The following is a 27,559-nucleotide window of genomic DNA, read 5'->3' as shown; positions in this document are numbered from 1 at the left end:
GCACTTCAAAAGAAAGCAAAATTGTCGTTCATGACAGTAAAAAGTTCGTGTGTTTACACTATCTGATGGAGCTCCTCGGCTCGGGAATAAGCTCCAGTAAACTTCGAGGATTCCGTGCCTTAGCCACTACGAATTTTCACAATCCAGGTACCATTTCACCACACAGTATCCCGCAATCGCTACGTGTAGGTTCCAGCTCTACTGGATCAATAAAAGCTAGTATGAATTGTCAGAGTTAGGATGGTTAGGTAAGATTCTTCTGCCTGAAGTCTGCAGATATCATTCAAATTGTTTTCTTCAAACTCACGCCCAGCTCGGCAGGGAGACTGTGCATCAGCTTTGCCTTGCGCGTCAGCAAGTTACTGTTGACAGCTCATTTTTTTTCTGTCTGTGCTCTGGATTATTAACTCTGTTTACTTTTAAGATCATAACAGGCGTAATACTGTGTGTTTATTGCTTTCGTGCATTTAGTGAAAATATACAATGGTCTTTCAGCAGCCACTTTCACTGAATAATGAAGAACATATTAATTATGGATTCATGTTTACTAAAAAAGACCATGTCAAACTAGCAATAATAACTCACTGCGACTTCAGCTCAAGTATCTACCTCCCTCTGCAACACAGTTTCTGACAACTATATGCAACCCCTGTCGCCATCTCGCCTATTTCCCTGAAATGTGGAAAACAGCAAACTTTATCACACTTCCCAAGCTTGTTGCGGGTTGATATTTGTAATTATAGGCACTCTGGAAATATTGATTATCCTTGAATTAATGTTTTATATTCCATGATGTACGTTCCTTGTAGAAACTGAAACACGTATGTAACATAGCAGCGATGGCGAGGCATTGTAGCATCTGTGACCAGAGAGTATGCGCTTGACCGCGCGAGTGTTGCGAGCGGTTCTCAGTCTGTTAGTAGTTCAGTCGTTGCGAGTCTGTCAGTTCAGTCGTTGCGAGTCTGTAGCTCTGTCTAGTTGAGAGCAGTACTCTGTCAGTAGTCGTCGCGTGCAGTACCCTAATAGTCGTCATGCAGAGCGGTCGGTCAGTAGTAGCAGCCCAGTGCGGTTGCGTGATGTAGGCGGTCGGCAACACTGGTCAAGATGGTGAATAAGGTATACTGTTAATTAATATAATCATTAGATAATGAAAAATTTTATTTATTGTAACTATTCTCCAACAAGTTCCCCAATAATAATTTTATTTCAAAAGCATTTTTTCAAAAAATTTAATTTTTTCTGAACTAAAGATTTCGTTGCACTTCCCATTTCACTCCACTTCTTTACAAGAAAATTTTTAGTAAAATCACAAAAAAAAAGAGAATATTATTATTTGCAATGCAGTTCCTTCAAGCGGTGCGCAACAACAAGAGCAGATATGTGACATCCATTTATTCTGAGGTAAGACTTTAATTCTGATTGTTTTACACAGGGCCAAAGACCGATATTTCGGTTTAATTAAATTTTCTTGTCACTGAATGGACTTTAATTTTTTGAAGGATTTATAATTCAGTCAGATTGCGAATTTCACATTTTTTGTTGCCATTGTCAGTACATTTCATTGTGGGCAGGTTACGCATAGAGCCATGTCCATCAGCATTTCTAATTAGTATCGTCCTTTTCTTTTAAAATTTTTTGTGGGGAGGTTACACTTGGCTCCCATTTCTATTAAGTATTGCTTTATTTTCTTTTAAAATTGCGGTGGGGAGGTTACACTTGGCGACACCCAGTCCAGGATCGAATTTCGTTGAGAGTCTTTTGAAAAACAGTCACATATCTGCTCTTATTTGCTTAAATATAATTAGGATTTGGCGCAACGCTTTTATTAACTTGTGACTTTCTTTCTACAGGTCAACGGCAATTCGTTGCTCTGTTGTATTTGTGTGTTGCTTTTGCATTGTGCTTATTTATTTTCTGAAAAATTTGTGACTGTTGCAAAAATGCCGCGAAAGACTGTGAATAGTGTATCGCGAGGTATTTTGAATGAAATTACCAACTTAAACAGCGTGACCGATAGTAATTATGACACGCAGTGTGATGATGACAATCCTGCGTCCACTAACAATCAGTGCATTATAACCACTAGTGATGACTTTTATATTAATGATGAACAAACGAACTCGGTTATGTCCTCTGTTGATTTGACGACAATCGATGACGCGGGACGCTCTATTGTAATGAGCGCTGCCCAGCCTAACACAGCCGGTTTACTAGATTTACGTGATGAACACGCAAATTTGGCTAATGAAGGTGAACAGGATACACAAAGTACGACGGATTTATTTAATTCCGAAATAGTGTCTGACAGTGTACATCCGACTGATAACCCGTTTTGTAAATCTCAGAATAACCAAATGGTTACGGAAAGCGAGACAATTCCAGGTACACCACTAAACAACACGAAGAATAGAAATGATAATTTTGTGTCGAATCCAATTATGGCATTTTTGCTACAAATGAGTAAACAACTTAATGAAATTAGTAAAAAACAAGACGACTTTCACAAACAACTTAGCGAAACAATTAATGAAAGTTTCAAACTGACAAGCGAAAAACAAGACGACCTTAAAGAACAGAACAAACAAGTTAGTGAGCAGATTACAGCTGTTACCGTGCAATGTCAGGACAGTAAAGAACAATTGCGTGAGGATGCTAAGGCTTGTGCTAATAACAGTAATGAAGAAGTTGGCACTGTTGCACAAGAATTAAGTAGTACACGTGTAGGCACAACAAAATCACATAAAGACAAGATTGATGTAGTCACTGAACAATGTTTAGCGAACGAAACACAGATACACGAAATTATTGCAGTCACCGAACAATGCCCTAAAAACGCAGTACAGATTCGCGACGAAATTAATTTGGAGTCAGTGGAAGTTTCACACACTCCGAATACGGAAGTTGACGAGAAATTTGCACGACAAATCAACCAAATTGACAAAAGTGTTACAGTAACAGAGTTGAAAACTATTTCAGTCACCAATACGTCACAGAATCCGCTACTTTGCGAGCATTTGTCAGAGTCACGCAGCGTGTATAATGTGAACAATTTACAGAGACTACGTGAATTAAAATCCGAAAAGCTACGCGACTTAAAATCTGAAAAGCTTCGCAACTTGAAATCCGAAATGACACAGACGAACAGATTCATACACAAACCTGAACGTGTTTTCAAATTCAATGACGAGAACGCAGATTTCGAGCAATTTGCATTTGTAAGAAAATGTAAGGAATTTAATAATGACAGCGTACAGGTGCACGCTTTGCACTGTATACGACAATTTATCTTTGTACATTCACCGCTATTACCTGTAATGCAAAAGCTAGCTTTGAACCTGATGCGACAATTTGCTATTGCATTTTTATCAGCATTGCCTGTAATGAGGAAACTTGAATTTACATGGTTACAACAATTTAGTTTGGGAATTTTACCGCTATTGCCTGCAACGCAAAAGCTAAAATTGATTTGCAGTGCGTAATAGACCTCAGGGGATTCATTACGCTTTAATGAATATGTGCCGTAGCGAGCATAGGGCCCCGAGCTGTAGTAGTGCTGTTTCATCTTTAGTTTTCTGCACTGCTGCCTTTTCTTCTACTATCCTTTATATCTATCAAAACTGCTCTTTAACTATTGCTCTATCTAGAATTAAGAAACATTGTACTGAAAACCCGATATGACACATCTTTTACCGAATGTGACAATTTTCAGTAGGTACTCCCGTAATGACAACTACCGCCGTAATTTTAATTACAGATAAAAATCGTAATCATCAGTATGTACAAAATTTTCGGCAGTCGCAACCACATTTTTGGTAACAATAGATGTTTTTCACCACAATAGCATGAAAGTCAGCCGCTTAGCATACCTAACCAACAATGCAGTCTACAAGGTCAACCAAACTTTAATGTTTCGCCGCGTGCACGTATAGTCCCAGCTCCAACAAATGGTAACGCATGGCAGCAAAGAAATAACTACGTACAGACAACACACAATTTCAACTCGTATCGCAATGCACCGTATAGGAATGACTATTACGACAGACGTAAAAATATTGAGCACAATTATCAGCGTACACTTAATAACAGTCGATCTTTTCAGCAGCAAGAACATTAACAACAACAAATAATGATGAATGAAACAGACAATAGGTGTCATCCATAGCGTAACACGTCAGTAAGAAATAACAAAGCAGTTCATATAGTGGATATGCCACAATATTCTCCCGTAAATAACAGCACGTACGATAGAATTTGACCATATACAGTACAGGTTTCATATTCCAGTAACGTAAGCAATAATTTAGACACGCAGAATCTTGTTCACGAAAATGTTAGTAATTTTGACGCCATCCGACACACATTTGCATTAAAGACAGAATCACGACATTCTTATCGCAGAAGCTAACTGGTCTGAACACAATCTGATTCTTGAACAACTGTTACAAACTTTCCATGCACAAGGACTTACAGTTAACCTCAGTAAATCGCATTTTGGCAAAACTTCTATAAAATTTCTTGGACACGTAATTTCAGCAGAAGGCATTGCACCTGATCGGGAAAAACTTCAAGCTCTACGTGACATTACTGTTCCTACAACAAAAAAGCAATTACGCAGTTTTTTGGGCTTAATTAACTTTTTTCGTAAATTTATTCATCACTCTGCTTTAGACACACCCAGATTATGTCAATTAACAGGTAAAAACAGTATTTGGTCTTGGGATAAGCAAGCACACTCTGAATTCATGAACCTGAAACATGCTCTGTTGAATGCTCCACTTTTATCGCACCCAGATCTCACCAGAAATTTTTCCATTGCCACTGACAGCTCTAACACCGCTTTAGGTGTACATATTTTTCAGGAAATTGAAGAAGATGGTTCTACAGTAATTAAAAACATCGCATTTGCAAGTCGCATTTTGTCACCTGCTGAACGAAATTACTCCGTTACAGAACTTGAAACATTATGTGTTGTATGGGCTTTTATGAGATTTAGGCACTTTCTTTATGGCAGACATACCACAGTTTACACAGATCACAGAGCGATACAATTTTTACTTTCAGCCAAATTCACTCACGATAGATTAAGTAGATGGAAACTGTATTTACAGGAATTTAATTTTACGATTGTTCACATTCCCGGCACACAAAATGTTATAGCAGACGCACTATCGCGTTCTCTCGGCAACAATCAGCAAGACGTAGCAACCAACTTCTGCAAAACAAATTTCAGTGTCATGTACATTCAGCAAGTCGCATTTGAAAACTTTATTTCATCGTCACTACAGGACATAGCGCAAGAGCAAAATAAGGACAATGTGTGGAAAGAAATTAAACACCTTTGGCAAGATAGGAAAAATGTTACGATTAGGAACCACTACACTGTACGCAATGACATTCTGTTTCGCCGCTCTCATCCTGACAGCAACAATTGGTTATTATGCATTCCTGACGAACTGGTTAACAAACTAATTTGGTACACTCATTTAAGTTACGCACATTACGGAACACGAAAATGTTTTCTTATACTGAGACAGAACTGTTATTTTACTAACATGGAAAAACGTATACGACGAGTTCTAGCGTCTTGTAAAATTTGCCAGAAAGTTAAATCAGACACCACTTCACATATTCCTCCTTTATATCCCATTATACCTGTTAAATTAAGACACATGGCCGCAGTAGACATTTTTGGTCCGATTCCGAGAACTAACAGAGGTTTTTGCTACATTTTTGTCGCTGTTGAGCTCACTTCAAAATTTGTTACTTTCACTCCGTTACGCAAAGCTACTGCTAAAACTGTTTCGAAAGCATTTGTAAAACATTTTCTATCTCATGTAGGGCATGTAATGAAAGTAATTTCTGACAATGGATCTCAATTTCGTAGTAGCGTATGGACACGCATGTTACGAGCCAGAAACATTTCTCCGATTTATATATCCAAGTACCACGCTTCTTCGAACCCCTGTGAAAGATTAATGAAAGAAATTGGTAAACTGTGTAGAATATACTGCCACAAAAGACATATTGATTGGGATACACACATACTCTCATTCCAAGATGTAATTAATTCCATTCCAAATGAATCCACTATGCTATCTCCGACTGTTATACTGAAAAACGTTGAACCACCAAACAAAATTAAAAAATTAATAGAATTTCCCAAAAGTCGTCGCCTACAACACCACGAAATAATTAACATTGCGCTGAACAACATCAAAAGTGCCGCAGAGCGACGGAGAAGACAGCAAAAACAGGTTTGTAGACGCCGAGACTTTCACGTTGGACAGAAAATATTAGTACGTACACACTATTTATCCAGTAAATTAAAAGGTAAGTGCAGTAAATTTGAACTTCTATACGCAGGTCCATATCGGATTCGCAGCATCCCTCACCCCAATGTTGTACATGTCGAAACTTTGAGAACTAGAAAATCGAAAGGCAATCACCATATATCAAACATTAAACCGTTTATTGAGTGAAACCACTGTATGATTCAACACACTATGATGCCATTTACTAATGCAATTATTTCACGTGACTAATTACTGATGATTATCGTATTTTTTCTTGGCAAGTGCCCGGCAAGGTAAGGTTAGCAGGTCGCTCTTCTTGTCGTTACACATCAGACCGTGCATATTTTTCCAGATGAATTTACACATTTACGACTATTTCTGCAATTATATTTATGTGACTACTTATTGATGATTATCGTATTTTTTTTCTTGGCAAGTGCCCGGCAAGGTAAGGTTAGCAGGTCGCTTTTCTTGTCGTTACACATCAGACCGTGCACATTTTCCATTTTTTTGTGTATATGACTGTACTCCAGTTTTGTTTGTATGGACTATGAAATAGTTAAGATATAACACACACCAGTCGACTTTGACATTTTTTTTTGCCTTATGACATCTCAACATCGTGACTGTTTCACATTTTTTTTGCTACTGCATTGTATTATTCTGTGTACATTTTTGCATCTGAACACTGTCAACGTCTTTAACATATTACGTTTTCTGTCATGTTATGCTGTAGGGTTAATTATGTTACCATAAACCAGTCATTATCTAGGGGGTATATGATTTAAATGCAGGACATTAATCTTTGTTCATCAATTTCAGAAAGGAATGATGATTCTAAGAAATAAATTTAACATAAATGGGAATTTCACCTACGGAATAAACGAAAGGAGATGCAATAACTTTATGAGGAAGAGTAAATGGATCAGGATTAACAAGCATTAACAAGAATATACAATACTCATCACAGAATAGCAGTCTTAACTAATTTTTTCTTTCAGAATACAAGGTGATTGATGCAGGCTGTCAGAGAGAACTACACATCTTAGTTTTAGTGATGAAATATGCTAGAGATAAGGAATAGTTGTATAATGAGTAATGAAGTGATTTTTTGCAGATGATAATGAATACTGATGAATAATGATGAAGGATATGATGTTATGAATAATGAAGTTTTTCTTTACAGGTGACAGATGAGGATAATGTTGAAGTTATGTATTTATGCTACGTAGTTATTTAAGTATTTGTTGCAGTTTGCTTTGACAGCAGGTGTTACATTGCATAGTAGGATGACGGAAAGTTTTGGAAAGGACAGCTATGGAACACATTTTATACACATTTCACTACTTGTTAATTCGAAGTTCACTACTTTTCAGCATAGTGTGCGTTTCTTCTTTCAGGTCAATAATCCGTTTTTGTATTTTTTCCAGGAGAAGTTTTTTTCATGATACTTACTAAACCTGTTACTTATTATACCTGTTCTAGAACTTGCATTTTTTTTTGTATTTTACCCATTTGTGTTTATCATTTATAAATGTGATCACATATACTGCCTTGTTGCATAACCTTGCTACAGCTGACTCATGACGAATGACGTTACCTATCCTCATTTGCTGCAATAGGTCAAAAGCAAATAGTGTTATGTTTCAGCAATTAATTGTCGATCCCAACGCAATGCATTGCTACCAAAAAAATGTATTACCAGTCCCACATAATGTCACTAGTTTATGATAATTCTGAATAATACTGATCAACTCTGAATAGCATGTCACTTGATTAATGACCTCTTAATGAGACTATATTCAAAATGATGCTTTGTCACTAGCTAATAACTGCCACTGTTTATTGTAATGATACCACTTATAATGCCTGTGATTATTAATGATTTGACTGTAATTAACTGATTTTTAATAATGACTTCGTAATAATCTGAATAATACTGAATGATGATTCTATTCAATACTTGCTGGCCACTGAGTGCCAATAATTAATGTCACTCCACGAATTGTTATTAATTATGCCATTGATTAGCTCTTGTTTCCAATGTTGATACTTTGTAATTTGAAATGAATGTGACTGTTTAATAATGCTTTGTAATTAGGAGAAGGCTAATAATTCTTACTATATTGGAATTTCAAATGATTAATTAACGATGCCATACTTTGTTATTGGAAATGAATGTGACTGTTTCATAATGCTTTGTAATTAGGAAAAGACTAATGATTCTTAATAGATTGGAATGACACATAATTAATTAACTATGGTACTGTTTAATAATGCTTTGTAATTAATTAAGGCTAATAATTCTTACTATATTGAAATGACAAATGATCAATTAATTAACTGTAATTAGACAAATGATTAATTAACGACAAATGATTAATTAACGGTAATTAGACAAATGATTAATTAACTGTAATTAGACAAATGATTAATTAACGACAAATGATTAATTAACTGTAATTAGGCAAAGGCTAATGATTATTGGAATGACAAATGATTAATTAACTGTAATTAGGAGAAGGTTAATGATTCTTGATTATACTCTGTAACTGAAAAGAATGCGATTATTTCATAATGCTTTGTAACCAGGAAAAGAAGGCTACTGATTCTATGTACAACAATTAATGAACATTTTTCTGTAATACTACATACTTGGTACAGAAATGTTCAATAACTGGGCTATGAATGCCACAAACTACTAATTAAGTCTGTAATTGTCAATATTATGTGACATAATGTCCTTCTCCTCATAAGCTAACTACCCTGAATTACTGCAATGTCCATTTGTCCTGTTTATCCTAGTGATCATGGAGCACTATCTTTGGTTTTGCACTAATTCTACGTTGGTGTGCCTTGTAAGAGTGTGGTGTTGACACGACATGCTGTCCACCACCGTGAGCAATGAAGGCGTTATTATGGTCCCACTGTTTGGTGTACCTAATGTACTGCCAAAATGAAAACATGGAACATTACTACGACAGTTCAGTGTCTTTGCTACACTGATAAATTCTGATGGGAAAAGATCCTCAAGTTGTGTCACTTGGTGTTGTACTTCTGTGGAAAGATATGGACTTTCAGAGCAGCTGTGTGCAATCTAAAGTGCTACAACCATGATGCAATCCTTCCCTTTCCTATCCTGATTCTTGTCACATAAAGAAAAATTTTTTGGTAACATCATTTATGTTCATGGGTTATACATTTTTCGATTCGCTGAACTCCAATGCGAGTACACTTATGTCACTTGTCAACATAATTATTCTTGCCAGTCTGTTTATTTGTTATGAATATGCTAAAGAATTTTTTCAGTGCCTGTGCACTTTATCTGTCAAATAATTTGTATATACTTTTCTGATTTGCTACTATGTTTTGTACTCACATTTTGTCATTGTCTGATATATTTTGTACTTAGTGCGTGTGCACAACATATACTTTATGTACTACATCTAATTATTTTTGTCAGTCTGTTTATTTGTTCTGCATATGCTAAAGAATATTTTCAGTGCCTGTGCACTTTGTTATCTGTCAAAAAAATTTGTATATACATTTTTCTGATTTGCTACTATGTTTTGTATTCACATTTTGTCTTTGTCTGATATATTTTGTACTTAGTGCGTGTGCACAACATTTAAATATTCTGTAAGTTGTAGGATTTTGTTAATTAAAGAAAAATTTTGCCGCGCTTGGCAAGTCCAAATGACTCACCATCGCTGCCAAATTTTTGCCCCCCCAGTGGAGGGTTATGAAACACGTATGTAACATAGCAGCGATGGCGAGGCATTGTAGCATCTGTGACCAGAGAGTATGCGCTTGACCGCGCGAGTGTTGCGAGCGGTTCTCAGTCTGTTAGTAGTTCAGTCGTTGCGAGTCTGTCAGTTCAGTCGTTGCGAGTCTGTAGCTCTGTCTAGTTGAGAGCAGTACTCTGTCAGTAGTCGTCGCGTGCAGTACCCTAATAGTCGTCATGCAGAGCGGTCGGTCAGTAGTAGCAGCCCAGTGCGGTTGCGTGATGTAGGCGGTCGGCAACACTGGTCAAGATGGTGAATAAGGTATACTGTTAATTAATATAATCATTAGATAATGAAAAATTTTATTTATTGTAACTATTCTCCAACAAGTTCCCCAATAATAATTTTATTTCAAAAGCATTTTTTCAAAAAATTTAATTTTTTCTGAACTAAAGATTTCGTTGCACTTCCCATTTCACTCCACTTCTTTACAAGAAAATTTTTAGTAAAATCACAAAAAAAAGAGAATATTATTATTTGCAATGCAGTTCCTCCAAGCGGTGCGCAACAACAAGAGCAGATATGTGACATCCATTTATTCTGAGGTAAGACTTTAATTCTGATTGTTTTACACAGGGCCAAAGACCGATATTTCGGTTTAATTAAATTTTCTTGTCACTGAATGGACTTTAATTTTTTGAAGGATTTATAATTCAGTCAGATTGCGAATTTCACATTTTTTGTTGCCATTGTCAGTACATTTCATTGTGGGCAGGTTACGCTTAGCACAATGTCCATTAGGATTCATAATTAAATATTGTCTTATTTCTTTCTTTTAAAATTACGGTGGGGAGGTTACAAAACATAAATTAATGTTGTATTGGAATCACGGTGTTGTGTGTCCGTAATATTTTGGTGCCGAAACCCGGGAAGAAATTGCGATTTCCTGCGTGATTTCAACAATTAACGGCTTACTTCACGCTGTAGGAAACAAGAGACGACGTCGGACCGCATCACAAGCTAAGTCCATTCCAATATAATATGATCGCATGAACTGGTTGCTTCAAAACACTTTTTGCGGCTTTGTATTGCAAGCCTGAAACTTGCACTCAGAGTAGCTAGTTTTGTTAAAAGGTTTTCGTCCACTTACATTTGCGCATACGCTGCTTGTTAAACGTTTAAGCTATTCACAAGCGCACACGTAAACAATCTTACAACAGCCGCTTTTAGTAAGTCATAATGCAGGACGAATCAGAGATACAGTTAGCAAACTTCAAAAGAAAGTTAACTAGAGAGAGGACTAATGCTACGCGGTTTTGTGCGGCTGTTGATGCTCTTCCCACAGAACGGCCGTTCGATGATTTTGAACATTACAGGGAACGTCTTCAAGAAACTCTAGAGAAGCTTGTTTCATTAGATGACGCTGTTCATAGTTTTATCTCTGACGATGAATACAATGCAGACGTGCTGAGCTGTGAGGAATATATAGACAAAGTCAAACGCGCTATACAGAAGGCTACAAAAGCAATTGATTACAAGCTTTCAGCCACAACGTCGCAGATGAATATCACGTCACCACCAGTGCTCACACAACCAACTGTGTTCCACTCTGTCAAGCTACCAGCAATTAAGCTTGAGTCATTTTGTGGAGATATCGAAATGTGGTCCCGCTTCTGGGAACAATTTGAATCGAGCATTGATAAAGACCCATTCCTTCCTACAGTAAACAAACATGTTTTCCTACGAGGGTATCTGTCAGGCGAACCGAAGTTACTAGTAGATGGAATACCTATAACGGCTAACACGTATGAAGAAACAAAGAAAATTTTATTGAATAGATACGGAGATAGCAATCGCATTATACAGGCGCTCCTCGATTATTTGGATGCGCTAAAGCCTGTACAGTCAGCGGCACCTGAAACGCTGAACAGTACATTGCTGGAATGTAACCGTCGTATTCAAGCACTGCGTGCCTTAGGGGAAGACGTCGTGGCATACGGTAAGATTCTCACTCCGAAAATTCTGCGTGCATTTCCCGCTGAAATGAGCCAGAAATGGGTCATTCATGCTAGAAGAACGGAAGTAGCGGAAGGAGATGTACTGAAACTACGTAACTTTTTGGAAGAAGAAGTTCGTGGTGCTCTCACTGCACAAAAGATTCGTACAGAATATCAGTCATCTCCTAGCTTCACGCCCACTGCAGCAGCGCTTCACATAAATTCAAAGCAAGAGAAAAATCCGCGTAAGCCTAAACGAGAAATACCGGTACAACCATATTGCGTATTTTGCGAAGCTCGCTCTCATTGGCCCCAAGACTGCAACATAGTAACTGACAGCCGACAACGTATCGATAAACTAAAACAAGATAATCGCTGTTTTATATGTCTAAACCGAGGTCGTAATGCTAGAAACTGCAGTAAGAAGGGCAAGGTCTCGTGTTCTAAGTGCAAGAAAAGTCATCACAAAGCTATCTGTACTGACATTGCTGCCTCTTCTTCACCTTCTCAGCAAATTAGCTCTACATCTGTAGGGAGAATCGACGTAAGTTCAGCAGGTTTTACTTATCTTCAGACGGCTTAATCTTGCGGGTCCACTGACCCAAACTCGAGCTAACTTACTCGCTGCGTTCTGGATAGCAGCAGTCAGTCAAGCTTCATTTCCAAGTTCCTGATTAATGAGCTAGGTTTAAGAACTATAGAACATCGTGATCTATCTGTCAACGCCTTTGAAATGCCATCCGCAACTTCAACGCATCGTAGAGTCGTAGAATTCACACTACAGGGTAGTCCGATTCTTGTCGGAGCAGATTACTATTGGAAAATCATTAAAGATTCCCCTCCGATTCGACTAACGTCATCAGTTGTTCTGGTACCTTCCATTCTAGGTTGGATTCTTAGTGGAAGCAAATCAAGCACCGCGGCTAACCTTGTGACGGCAAACTACATCAGTTTGGAGACAGCAACAACAACAGACGATATTTTACGACGTTTCTGGAATTTAGAAACAATGGGAATCACAGAAGATAGAAACAACAACTCTGAATCAGAAGGAATTGGCGTTATTGCAAGATTTCTCAAAATCCTCCTGCATCGAAGACAAAAGAAGAGTGGTGTCTTTCCCCAGAAAACCCAACGTTATGTTATCTAATAATCTTCAGCAAGCAGAGAAGAGATTTGATTCACTGGAGAAAAAATTTACGAAGGACAAGAAACTGAAATAAATTTACGAGGCGCAAATGATAGAACACATCAAGAAGAAACACGTGGAAGTCATCCCTTCTGGACAGAAATTGCGTGACACATCATTCAGTAAAGAAAGAAAAGATCGGTGTCATCAAATGGAGGATTGTATTTGATGGTTCGTCGCACGACCAGAATGCACGTTCATTGAATGACTCTTTAGAAATAGGTCCTAATTTACTTCCTGACATTCTTTCAGTATTACTGAGATATCGTCTACATCAAGTCGCCTTAATTGCCGATATCAAACAAGCATTTCTACAGTTAGTTCTTCACAGGAAAGATAGAGATCTCACGAGGTTTTTTTTTTTTTTTTTTTTTTTTTTTTTTTTTTTTTTTTTTTTTTTTTTTTTGTACAAAGTAATCGTATATCAACAAGGAAACTATATTACAACTGACGAAAGGATTACATACCGCTTCATCCGGCTACCTTTCGGACTTGCCTGCAGTCCGTTTCTTCTTGCAGCCACGCTGAAAGAACTTGCTGTAATGCACAAAACGAATTTTCCGCAAGCTGCTTTACTTTAGCACCTGTTACAAAATCATCCACGTACATAAAGATGACAATGCCGTAATTAACTTAAATTATGAGCTTACATCACTCATGGGACACATCAGTCTACCAATGGCAAAGTGGGCCACAAATTCAAGCCAACTGATTGGAATATGGCAATCAGAAGGTGTCATAAAGACTACAGATACGGAGGTACTGGGAGTCTACTGGAACACACAGACTGGTACGCTCAGTGTTGTTCACAACAATGTTACCGACAATGTTATAAATCGTCCTGCCACTAAGCGAGAAGTACTACGAAACAATGCTAGATTCTATGACCCACTGGGTCTGTTGTCGCCTGTGTCCCTCACTGCAAAAATAATTTTTCAAGAAATTTGGTCAAGAGGAATTGAATGGGATGAGCTTTTACCCCTAGATCTTAGCAAACGCTGTCGAATGTGGGTATCAACATTGCCATCATGTTCACACATAAAAATGCCCCGATGGGTTGGTGTATCTGAAAACACTGAGCCAGAAATCCATGTCTTTTGCGACGCATCACAAAAGGCCTACGGAGCAGTCCTTTATGTACGGTGCACCACAACAAATATGGTATCAGTCCATTTAGTTTGCAGTAAAAACCGACTAGCTCCCATCCACGGCTGGAAATTCTAGCGACACTTCTTGGACCAAGACTACTTCATTATTCCTGTAAGGCCACGAGATATAATGCAAGTCGTGCAACATTGTGAACTGACTCAACTGTAGCCTTAGCATGGATACAACATGGCCCTAATCGATGGAAAACCTGTGCGTGAAACCGTGTTACGGAAATAGAACGACTAACGAACCCGTCACAGTGGAGGCACTGTCCTGGTGACAAAAATCCAGCTGATCTAACCTCCAGAGGTACCACAGCAGATAAACTTCACCATGCTTCTGTATGGTTCCATGGACCTGCTTGGTTAACAAAGAACAGAACACAGTGGCCTCGAATTTTACAGACGGAAGAGAACTCCTTGACAGAAAAGAAGAAATTAACAGACCAAGTCTTCATGGTACAAACAACGATTCCTATTTTAACAGCTACACGGTACAGTTGCTACTTCAAGCTGTTAAGAGTTACAGGATGAGTACTTCGCTTTAAACAGCACTTATTGAAAGAAAACAGAACATCTGGAGAACTAACAGCATCAGATTTGTGCGAAGCACGCACTTACTGGATTCAAGTAGTTCAACAGCAACATTTTGCGCTCGAACTGCATGCACTATACAACAACATGCCTCTACCACGTAATTCTCAGATAGTTCGCTACAACCCATTCTTGGATAATGGTCTTATTCGTCTCGGTGGACGGCTGCTGTTTGCAGAATTACCCAGAGATCAACGCCACCCGATTCTTCTTGAAGGACATCATCATTTCACACGTTTACTGATCCGGCAGACTCACATTCGTTTGCATCACCTTGGAGTAAACATAGTGTTATCTGAACTTAGAACAGAATTCTGGATCGTTAGAGCTCGACAGGCAATTGAACATGTTCTACACCGTTGCCTACCTTGTAAGATGGTGAAAGCTCACGTTGTTCAAATGGATCAAATGGCTCTGAGCACTATGGGACTTAACATCTATGGTCATCAGTCCCCTAGAACTTAGAACTACTTAAACCTAACTAACCTAAGGACGTCACACAACACCCAGTCATCACGAGGCAGAGAAAATCCCTGACCCCGCCGGGACTCGCATTGTTCAACAAACTGAGGCTCCATCACCAGCTGAACGAGTCTCACCACTGAAACCATTTACAGTAACATGTATTGACTTTGCTGGTCCATTATATGTCAGACAAGAACATATTACCAAGAAAGCGTATATTGCTCTATTCACATGCGCAACAACACGAGCCACTCACCTGGAACTATGCTGTGATATGTCAACTGACAGATTTCTTCAAGACGAGGAGTGCCCAGCACAATTTACACTGATAATGCTACTACCTTCTATGCCACGCACTTAGAGCTGAAGGAGCTCTGGCGGGCTCTCACGGCAAGCAAGACGCACAAGTACCTCGCCCAGCAAGCCATCACTTGGAAATTCATCGCCCCACACGCGCCTTGTTGGGGAGGATTCTGGGAACGGATGGTGGGATCTGTCAAACGCTGTCTGAGAAAAGTTTTAGGGCAGTCACAATTGGACGAAGAAGGTCTGGTCAGCATAGAAGCACCACTAAACTCTAGACCAATTACGCAAGGGGGAGAGGAATCTGAGCCACTGACGCCCGCAAATTTCCTTGTAGGTGATCGACTCACAACACTACCTACTGGTCGAGAATCACCAGTTAGAAAGGACTTGTACAAGGAATTTCAACGGCTGCAGAAGATGGTAGAACACTTCTGGAACAGGTGAAAGAAACAATATCTGATCCTGCTCAAAAACTTCCATGAAACTCAGCAACCGAGGCCAGGTTCAGGAAGACTCCAGATGGGTGATGTCGTTCTTCTACTGGAGGATGTTCGTCCACGACACATGTGGAGGAAGGCGCGGATAGAAGATCTTCATGACGGAAGAGATGGGAAAATACGAACTGTAACCTTACGAACTTCAGAAGGATCCATAATCTCACGTCCCGTTCAACTGGTCATTCCTGTAGAAGTTGACCAGGGTGGGGAGGGTGTTGCGGGTTGATATTTGTAATTATAGACACTCTGGAAATATTGATTATCCTTGAATTAATCTTTCATATTCCATGATGTACGTTCCTTGGAGAGAAATAAATTAATGTTGTATTGGAATCACGGTGTTGTGTGTCCGTAATAAAGCTAAATAAAAACCCAATCTTTCCCCCAAAACTACCGCCCTATATTATTACTCGACCTCCTAGGCAAAAGGAACACCTGAGCCTATACTCACTTCAAACATTCCTACAAACCAAAAATATCAGCGTCCCAAAACAGTCTAGATATCGAGAAGGCGTTTGAGTGAGTCTGGCATGACAGATTATAAGCTCCACTACTATGACTGTCCACTCCACAGTCTCACGGTCGTAGCCTCATTCCATCAAGGCGGGAACTTTTATGTAGGTTTAGATAGAGGTAGAAATAGACAATCGAGGCAGGAGTTCTCAGGATTCTGTCCTGGGCCCTGTTCTTTCGGAACACAACATGCCGTGCGAATTTTAATTACTAAGTTACTGAAAGAAATGTTTATCTTTTATGCTTTTTTATTATTTTCTAAAACATAATACGTGCAAGTCGTTACATGATACACTGTCAAATGATTCATCAAGTTTAACTCTGAGAACACTTTAAAGAAGGTATGTGCATTTAACATTATGCTGCCGGATGAAACAGTTTTTTATGTGATTATGGTTGGTTGGTTGGTTGGTTGTTTGAGGTTAAAGGGACCAAACAGCAAGGTCATCAGTCCCTTGTTTCAAATAGACTCCATTCTGCTAACGGGACATCTCAGTATAGTCAGAAAAATAAAACGGATAAAGGGGAAACGTAAAAGGGCAGTCACGTTGTCATTAGTAAAAACAAATGAGGGAAGTTGGCAAGAGAACGAACCCAACACTATGCTGAAACAGCATAGGCAAGACCACCTGTGACTTAAAAGGTACAACTGCTATAATGCAGAAAGTACGTATGGGAATAGAAAAACTAACCAAGCCTTAAAAAGAAGGGGTAAAAACAGAGGAAAAGGGAAAGAAAAGAGGATTCCGGTCAGGGAGGTGAATCGGGAATCTCTGAACACTGCCTACAGTGGGAGACACCCAAACACTCACCGCCCTGCCCCAACACCAGAGGGAGATTAAAAACTTTAAAACTGAGAATAAAAACCACTCTCCCGGAGGAAACCTAGAACCAGAGAGACCATCCGGGAATCGTCAGCCAACATCAAAGGTAAAGTGTGGGGGAGTCTGTACTTAGCACGCAGAGCCAAAAGAAGGGGGCATTCAACCAAAATGTGGGCCACTGACTGGAAGGCTCCACAACCACATAGCGGGGGTGGCTCATCACGCAAAAGGAAACCATGGGTCAGCCTGGTATGGCCAATGCGGAGACGACACAGTGTGGTCGAGTCCTTGCGGAAGAGGCTAAAGGAAGAACGCCATGGGCCTGTATTCACCTTAATGGCACGAAGTTTATTAGACAGTGGAGTAGCCTCCCAAGAATTGGCCCATGACTGTGCAAAGTGGGATTTGATGTGAAGCCGTAAATCCGCTGCAGGAGGGGTTACAGAAAACGGGGGGTAAGTAACTGCTCCCCCAGCCAAACGATCAGCGAGCTCATTACCCGGGATACCCACATGGCCCGGGACCCATAGGAAGTCAATGGAACAAGCAGCACGGTGAAGATCAGCGAGATGGTCATGGATGGCAGAGACCAAGGGATGGCGCGAAAAACACCGGTCAATAGCAAGAAGGCCACTCATCGAGTCCGTACATAACAAAACGCGGTTGTGTTGGGATTGTTTAATAAAGGTAAGGGCCCGGGAAATTGCCATCAATTCCGCAGTAAACACCCCACATGAGGGTGGCAGTAGATGATTTTCCGTTCCAACAAAGGACGTGAAGGCATACCCAACATGATCAGCAGATTTAGAGCCATCAGTGTAAAAAACAACAGCATCCCGAAACTCCCATAAAATTTGGCGGAAAAAGGAACGGAACACCACCGGGGGGATGGAATCTTTCGGACCGCGGCGGAGATCCATCCGAATTCGAGGCCGAGGAACTAACCAAGGAGGGGTGGAGGGGAGGGAGCGAGGAAGACAGGACAAAGAAGGAAGCCGAAAATCACGGGTAAGAGACGCAAGGCGCAGCCCAACCGGTAAACCCGCCCGAGGGCGGGAGTCAGGCGGGCGACGTCCATGGTCTGGGAATAGGATAGAATAGGAAAGATGAGCGGGAGAAGAACGGATAGTAAGGGCATAAGACACCAGAAGCTGGGACCGCCGAACAGAAAGGGGGGGGATCCCAGCTTCAACCAGGAGACTATCAACAGGGCTAGTAGGGAAGGCACCGGTGGCCAAACGGATACCACGATGGTGGACTGGATCCAGCACGTGCAGCGTGGAAGGAGCAGCTGAACCATAAACTTGACAACCATAGTCCAAACGTGACAGAACTAGAGCACGATAAAGACGGAGGAGGAGGGAACGGTCCGCACCCCAAGAGGAGTGGGCGGGGAAGCGAAGGACATTGAGTTTATGGAAACATCCTACCTTCAGGAGTCTGATAAGTGACAGCCAAGTGAGCTTGTTGTCGAAAAGAAGACCCAGGAAACGAAACTGTGGGACCACAGGCAATCGTTGTGCAGCGAGATAGAGCTCTGGATCAGGGTGGACCGTAGTACGGCGACAGAAGTGGACCACCCGCGATTTTAAAGGAGAGAATTGAAACCCGTGGGAGAGGGTCCATGCAGAGGCACGCCGTATAGCCACCTGGAGCTGCCGTTCTGCAGATGGCATCGAGGAGGAACTAACCCAAATGCAGAAATCATCCACATACAGGGCAGGGGCGACCAAGGGACCGACAGAGGCCACAAGTCCATCGATAGCAATGAGGAAAAGAAGGACACTCAAGACAGAACCCTGTGGGATGCCCGTCTCCTGGATCCGTGGAGAACTAAAAGCAGTACCAACTCGAACTCTGAATGACCGATGGATCAGGAACTGGCGGATAAAAATCGGGAGTGGGCCCCGAAGACCCCACTGATGAAGGGTTAGTAAGATGTGATGGCGCCAGGCCGTGTCATAGGCCTTGCGAAGGTCAAAAAACACTGCAACCAAATGGCGGCGCTGGGAAAAAGCCTGCCGAACTGCGGATTCCAAGCGAAGCAAATGATCGATTGGAGATCGTCCCTCTCGAAAGCCACACTGGTAAGGGGACAATAGATCCCGAGATTCGAGGACCCAAGTGAGCCGACGGGCTACCAGCCGTTCAAGTAACTTACAACCAACATTGGTCAAACTAATTGGCCGATAGCTGTCAACAGATAGGGGGTTCTGACCAGGCTTAAGGACAGGAACCACAATGCTATCCCTCCACTGAGAAGGGAAGTCACCCTGGAGCCAGATACGGTTAAACACCCGAAGAAGATGGTGCCGTTGTGGAGCACTGAGATGTTGAAGCAGCTGGTTATGAATGGAATCTGGGCCAGGAGCCGTATCATGAGAAGCAGATAGAGCAGAAAGAAATTCCCATTCAGTGAAAGGTTCGTTGTAAGATTCTGACTCACAAGTGGTGAAACATAAGGTGACAGCTTCAGCCTGCTGTTTTTGATGAAGGAAAGCAGCTGGATAGGAGGCCGACGCTGATGCCACTGCAAAATGGGTCGCAAGATGTTCTGCGAGAACTAATGGGTCCGTACAAATGCCATCTGGGAGGTGAAGGCCTGGGAGGGTGGACTGCCGATGGCAACCTTGGAGAGAGCGAAGTGTAGCCCATACCCGTAACAGAGGGACAGTGGAACCAAGGGAAGAAACGAATCGTTCCCAACATATCCGCTTGCTCTGTTTGATTAAATAACGGGCTTTAGCGCGAAGGCGCTTAAAGGTAGAAAGGCTGGCTACAGATGGGTGCCTCTTAAACTGTTGCAAAGCTCGACGGCGATCACGAATGGCAAATGGCAATGGCCGTACTCCACCACGGGACTTGCCGACGACGAAATTGTCCAGATGAGCGCGGGACAGCAAGGTTAGCAGCGCGAACAATCGCGTCAGACACGTCACGTAGGACGGCATCAATACAACCCGACAAAGAGGGAGAAAACTCGACCTGTGCAGTATATAGAGGCCAATCGGCGCGGTGGAAAGACCAACGAGGTAACCTCTCCATCGGGGAGCGGGAAGGGAGCGTGATAATCAACGGGAAATGGTCACTATCACAAAGGTCGTCGTGTGGCGACCAGTGTAATGAAGGGAGGAGAGAGGGAGAAGAAAGAGAAAGATCAATGGCAGAAAAGGTACCATGACCAGCACTGAAATGAGTAGGGGAGCCATCATTAAGAAGGCACAGGTCGTGGTCTGCAATAAATTGGTCGATAAGAAGACCTCGTCTAGATGGAAAGGCACTGCCCACAAAGGATGATGAGCATTAAAATCCCCAAGGAGGAGGAAGGGAGGAGGAAGTTGCTGAAGAAGGGTGGTTAAGGCAGCAGGTGTAAGAGTCCTGTCAGGAGGGAGATAAAGATTGCATACTGTGACTGCAGAGTCTAAGTGGACCCTAACAGCAACTGCTTCCAATGTAGTTTGGAGAGGAATCCACGTGCTAGCAATGTCTGTACGGACCAACGTACAAACGCCACCAGAAGCCCGCAAGGGTCCGACCCGATTTTGACAGAAAACACGGAACCCACGGAGGGTCGGTGAGTGAGCATCAGTAAAATGAGATTCCTGGAGAACCACACAAGCTGCTGAGTAGGACGAAAGAAGGGATTTCAATTCCGGAAGGTGACGATAGTAGCCATTACAATTCCATTGGAGAACCACAGAACGATGGTTTAAATGAGGGCTGAACACGCTAAATCCAGTCATACCGCCGGGTCCCCACCCGTCACCGACAAGGAGGGGGCGACATCCATAAACGACAGGTCAGAATCCGGTTGTGAAGCCGGGGAAGGGACCTCCGGTGACACCAGAGGCTCTTTGTCCCGGGACTTATGTTTCTTCTTCTTTTCAGGCTGAGATCGAGGAGGGCTGTGTGGCATAATGGAGCCAGCTGCAGCAAGATCAGGAACAGAAAGAGACCGGGCGACCTGGGGGCCGATAGACCGCGGCTCTCGCGGTCGCCGCGCTGCAGCAGACCTTTGACCTGGAAGGTGCCGGGAAGGGGCATCCCGGGAGAGGCGCCCTTGACCGGCAGACGCCGAAGGAGTGGGACACTTCTCCGGCTGGGGAGGGGGAGCGGCGCCCAGAGGAGAAGGTGTGGGAGCCGCAGGGGAGGGGGGAAGGAGAGGGGTCTGGGACGGGGGTAAGGAAGGGGGAGGAAGGGATGAAGATGTAACCAAGGCGTAACTAGATGTCATGGACACAGGGTGCAATCGTGCATATTTCTTACGGGCCTCTGTGTAGCTTAAACGATCAAGAGACTTATACTCCTGTATCTTTTTTTCTTTCTTATAGACTGGGCAATCTGCTGAACGTGGAGAATGACTACCATGACAATTTACACATACAGGAGGGGGAACACAGGGACTCCCCTCATGGAGTGGACGTCCACAGTCACCACAGAGAGGGTCCTGTGTACAGCGAGAAGACATGTGGCCAAAACGCAAGCACTTAAAACACCGCATAGGAGGTGGGATGTACGGCTTCACATCACAGCGATAGACCATAATCTTAACTTTCTCAGGAAGGGTATCCCCTTCAAAGGCCAGGATAAAGGCACCAGTATCAATACGATTATCTTTAGGACCCTTCTGAACACGCCGAACAAAGTGAACACCCCGCCGTCCGAGATTGTCCCGAAGTTCCTCATCAGTTTGAAGGATGAGGTCTCTGTGAAAAATCACACCTTGTACCATATTTAGAGACTGGTGAGGGGTAATGGACACGGGAATTGTGCCAAGATGGGTACAGGCACGAAGGGCCGCAGATTGGGCAGCCGAAGCAGTTTTTATCAGTAATGAACCCGACCGCATCTTGCTCAGGGAGTCCACTTCGCCGAACTTGTCTTCAATGTGTTCCACAAAGAATAAAGGTTTGACACTGGTGAAAGTATCTCCATCAGTCCTGGTGCAAACTAGATAACGGGGGAAAGGTTTTGCCCCTAGACGACGGGCCTGACCCTCCTCCCAGGGGGTAGCCACGGAAGGGAAGGCCGAAGGGGCAAGAGAAGCAGCACTTGAGGAATCAGTACCACGCAGAGAGACGGCCGCAGAAGAGCGGCCAGAGGTTTGGACCCTTATGCGTTTCATCTGCATAGCGTCCGCCCTGATACCACCCACTCCGATCAGGGGCTCTCCTCACGGGCGCCACCCAGCCACAGCAAGGGCCGTCTGGCACGGCGGCCATTGCCGGGAGTTCCGATGCTCCAGGATGACGAGCAACCACTCCAAGGCATGCATGAGGAGGTCACAGCTCAGGTATCAGAAGTGTGATCCCTGTGTGTTCAGGGGGCTCAACCAAAAGGGTACATAGCGACCCCACCACACGGGCTGGCTACCGTGCTGGCTATGCACCCTAGCATCAGACAACGACGTAGAAGAAAAGGTGGAATATACTAGGAGGGCACACGTCGGAGACACTAGGTAAGGTGCTCTTCCCCAAATGGCTCACACTACGGAAGAGAAATTTTGGAATGGAGGTCAAACCCCAGAGGGGGACCAAGGAATGCCAAAAGGAGGAGATGATTACGCAACAAAGCCAGAGTGTAAAACCAACAGAACCAGGAGGATAGCGGGGGCCAACATAAGCAAGGACACCAATAGAGGGAGAGGAGAGGGCGAGGGGAAAGGGGTATGGAGGGGAAAGGAGGGGAAGGGAAAGGAAATGCAGCCCGGGAGAGAAAGAAGGCTGCAATGGCTCGGGGCCCCGTGCTCGCCACGCACGTATCCACGAAAGAGTTGTGGACCCCCTGGGGGGTTATGTGATTATAAACATTATTAAAGAAACTAAGTATCTGAAAATAATCACTATAAACGGTTCAAATACTTGAACAACAATGTACTTCTGCATTGGATGTTGCTCAATGGATAACATTCAACATTATCGGGAGCAGTAACATTAATGCCGCAGAGCGAAATGGATGGGAAGGAAGCTAGTGTTAGAGATTGTGAAAGTATTATTACTGCCACTGAATCCAGAATGTAATAGCGAACGGAAACGACACGTGTCTACATGGAAGAAAATCCAAGAGAAACGAGCAAGGTAAGAAGTGTTCTGAAACATTTGTTGTTTTATTCCCGCAGTTTACCTGTACTTCATGCAGAACCTCCCATTTTTTAAATTATATCATACATCTTCATGAAACTATAAGTTAACCTTGACAGAATTTTATTTTTGCTGCTCTTTTCTGCGTTTTTAATCTCTAGGTATATCCGTCACGGCCATTTTTGTATATCGTATTAAATATTTAAAAAGTGTTCCTGCATTTTTTACTATTTCAGACACTCATCCAAATCTTTACGAAAGAAACCTAATTGTAATCACCTTCTGAGGTTTGGCTTTGGCTTTACATGCAGTGATGTTGGGATGCAACACATCTGACGGTTTCGCCAGTCATTTTATCGATCTCACAATGAAGGACGCCGAGATTCATTCATTGCTCATTATGGAAAGAAAGAAGTTCCATATTGAAAAAGACCAACAGTCACTGCAAGAAATAAAAATATAGATCCCGCACTGAGATACCATATACCCAAATTTATTTCTGGAAAAAGAGAATTACTCCAAGTGTGTTAAAATACGTTTGTCTCACATTCTGTTTTGATAACCCCAGTTTTATCTGTTCTTTACCAAGCCACTGAAACATAAATTTCGAAATAACCAAATTGAATTTCTTTACGTCATCCGTTTGTTTCCATTCTCTCTGACTCCCAATGAATAACATCGCTGACGTGATCATTCAAAGCGCCTGTACCTGTCAAGCGAACTATCCATTAAAAAGTTGTGGAGCATGTACAGTCGTGGGCTAAACAAGTGAACCCCCCCCCCCCCGGCCTTTTCGTTATGCTGATCCACTCAGCTTTAGAGTCTGCTACACAGCATAACAGGCAAGGCGGCGAAGTGCTACCAACATACTACGCACAGGCGTGAAATTGAAACACTATCCGAACTTTGTCAGGCTGTTTTCAATCACGTGTAAGACTATATTAATGCTGATTAGTGTGTTAAACACAACACGTAAATATAAGATATAAATGAAAGAAGAAACGCTAATTAGTATGAACCGTACCAACAAAAATGAATTTCAGCTTATCGTGATATTTTAACTGTTTTAGTAAGACAAAGCACCCCCGAACGTTTGCAAAATATTATGCGCATTCGGCCGCGAAACGGTCTGTGTCAACGTTCAGACCAGTCATACTGGATTACCGTTGCTAACCTACCATGAAAGTGTGCAAATTTAGCAATGTGTGAAGATTCATAACGAAATTACGTTAAAAATCATTCAGTGCCACACTAAGTCAATTCAATTATTGACAGAAGAGGAAAAATCAGGCATTAACAAGTGTGACATGCTACAAGTGTTTCATATTGACATCCACAGGGCGCCGGTACAGAATAAAGGTAGCAATAAAGCATATTGGGGGCGCGAGAATTTCTTAAAATTGCATTACTGATAGTCAGTCTGCCTCCATAGAGATTAGAAACGAAAACAAAGCAGACTTCCCTTGCAGTAGCATATACCTCTCACTTCGCTTACAGACAACCTAGGCAAACAGCCCAGACACGAATAAGCCCGCAATTTCGTAATGAAAATGGCAAAATGATCTGCAGTTTAAAATGATCTGCAGTTTCTGTTGCATAGAGCTTTCTGGACTCAAAAACATTAATTTCCTACCTTTATGTCACCGCTTATGTGATAATCATTCGCGATGTTTATCGAAATAACAACATGCTGTTCAAATGGTTCAAATGGCTCTGAGCACTATGCGACTTAACTTCTGAGGTCATCAGTCGCCTAGAACTTAGAACGAATTAAACCTCACTAACCTAAGGACATCACACACATCCATGCCCGAGGCAGGATTCGAACCTGCGACCGTAGCGGTCGTTCGGCTCCAGACCGTAGCGCCTAGAACCGCACGGCCACTCCGGCCGGCAACATGCTGTTATTTGCGAGTAAATTTAGTAGGATAATTCTGCACCGCCCCAGGAAAGAAACGGCGACATAGCTGCCAAAACGTATTCTACAATGTTTCGAATTCTCTATTAGACTCGCCACAGCCAGAAAACGTTCACTGAAGTGTTTCTTAAGCTGGGAATGCTCACACTTCTAAAACGCGGTGGCATTAATACTGGGATCTGAATTACCACGTGTATAGGCAAATGGGTTTTATTTGCATTCCTTTAAACGTGATTTGGATAGAAAGCGTAGCAACGATTAATATGCTGTTGTATCGACTGCAACTAGAACATTTAGAATAAAGAGTAGGGGGAATTATTTATGCGGCCCTTATCTTCAATAACTGTCGTAGCTATTTTCGTTGTTAGAAATCCGTCACCTAATTCGGTAAAAATGGAACCCTACTAGTCTCACTTTCTTGACCGTCTACCCGTACTGGAGGTAAACGGGTTTCAAGGGTTAGATAGACATAATACGCAGAAATATATCGCACTTATTGCGGTATACGGTCCCTTGGTGGTGTAAAAAAGTGAGATATGTTAACGCAATCTAAAGAAAATTACCGGAAAGGTCTACAGAAAATTACCGGAAAGGTCAAATATGGCTCTAAGAACTATGCGATCAAACTGCTTAGGTCACCGGTCCCCTAGACCTATAACCACTTAAACCTACCTAACCTAAGGATATCACACACATCCACACCCGAGGTAGGATTCCAACCTGCGACTGAAGCAGCCACGCGGTTCGTGACTGAAGCGCCTAGAGCCGCTCGGCTACCGCACCCGGCGAAACCCTTTTGACCTCATGTTTAATGATAAAATATACTGTCTAGTGAGGATAAACTTTATTGGCCAGCAATTCTGATCACGGAACTTTTACGAAGCTACATTCAAATTTTGTTCGAACGATCTAAGTCGTTTGCAATATTCACTTTTAAACACCCTAGGAACGTCGTATGCGATATCCACTTCTGAAGACGCTGGCAGATACTGCAGTACCATTACATGTAATTAAGAATTTATTGTTACTGGTCTATGCATGACCCTGTATTTCAGTATCAAATTAACGCGCCTAGGTGGTTGTCTATGACTGAAAATAATGCACAAAACATAAATAAACAGCAAACAACTTCGATGTTCAAATCAAATGTGTCTCACATGTCGCAATTACAACATAATTTCGTTAATAATAAACGAAATAATAAACGATAAACGCTTTTGTTTTCATGAATGTCACCCCAACTCGCTTATCAAATCTGGTACTCTCTCTCCCCTACATCGTGACATTACAAATCGTGCTACCACAGTCTAATACACTACTGGCCATTAAAATTGCTACACCACGAAGATGACGTGCTACAGACGCGAAATTTAAGCGACAGGAAGAAGATGCTGTGATATTTAAATGATTAGCCTTTCAGAGCATTCACACAAGGTTGGCGCCGGTGGCCACACCTACAACGTGCTGACATGAGGAAAGTTTCCAACCGATTTCTCATACACAAACAGCAGTTATCCGGCGTTGCCTGGTGAAACATTGTTGTGATGCCTCGTGTCAGGAGGAGAAATGAGAACCATCACGTTTCCGACTTTGATAAAGGTCGGATTGTAGCCTATCGCGATTGCGGTTTATCGTATCGCGACATTGCTGCTCACGTTGGTCGAGATCCAATAACTGTTGGCAGAATATGGAATCGGTGGGTTCAGGAGGGTAATACGGAACGCCGTGCTGGATCCCAACGGCCTCGTATCACTAGCAGTCGAGGTGACAGGCAGCTTATCCGCATGGCTGTAACGGATCGTGCAGCCACGTCTCGATCCCTGAGTCAACAGATGGGAACGTTTGCAAGACAACAACCATCTGCACGAACAGTTCGACGACATTTGCAGCAGCATGGACTATCAGCTCGGAGACTGTGGCTCCGGTTACCCTTGACGCTGCATCGCAGACAGGAGCGACTGCGATGGTGTACTCAACGACGAACCTGGGTAACCGAATGGCAAAACGTCA

This window comes from Schistocerca serialis, chromosome 9 (assembly GCF_023864345.2).
Source record: "Schistocerca serialis cubense isolate TAMUIC-IGC-003099 chromosome 9, iqSchSeri2.2, whole genome shotgun sequence".
NCBI lineage: Eukaryota > Metazoa > Arthropoda > Insecta > Orthoptera > Acrididae > Schistocerca > Schistocerca serialis.
The sequence above is the reverse complement of the archived record's forward strand: the minus strand, read 5'-3'. Positions refer to the sequence as shown.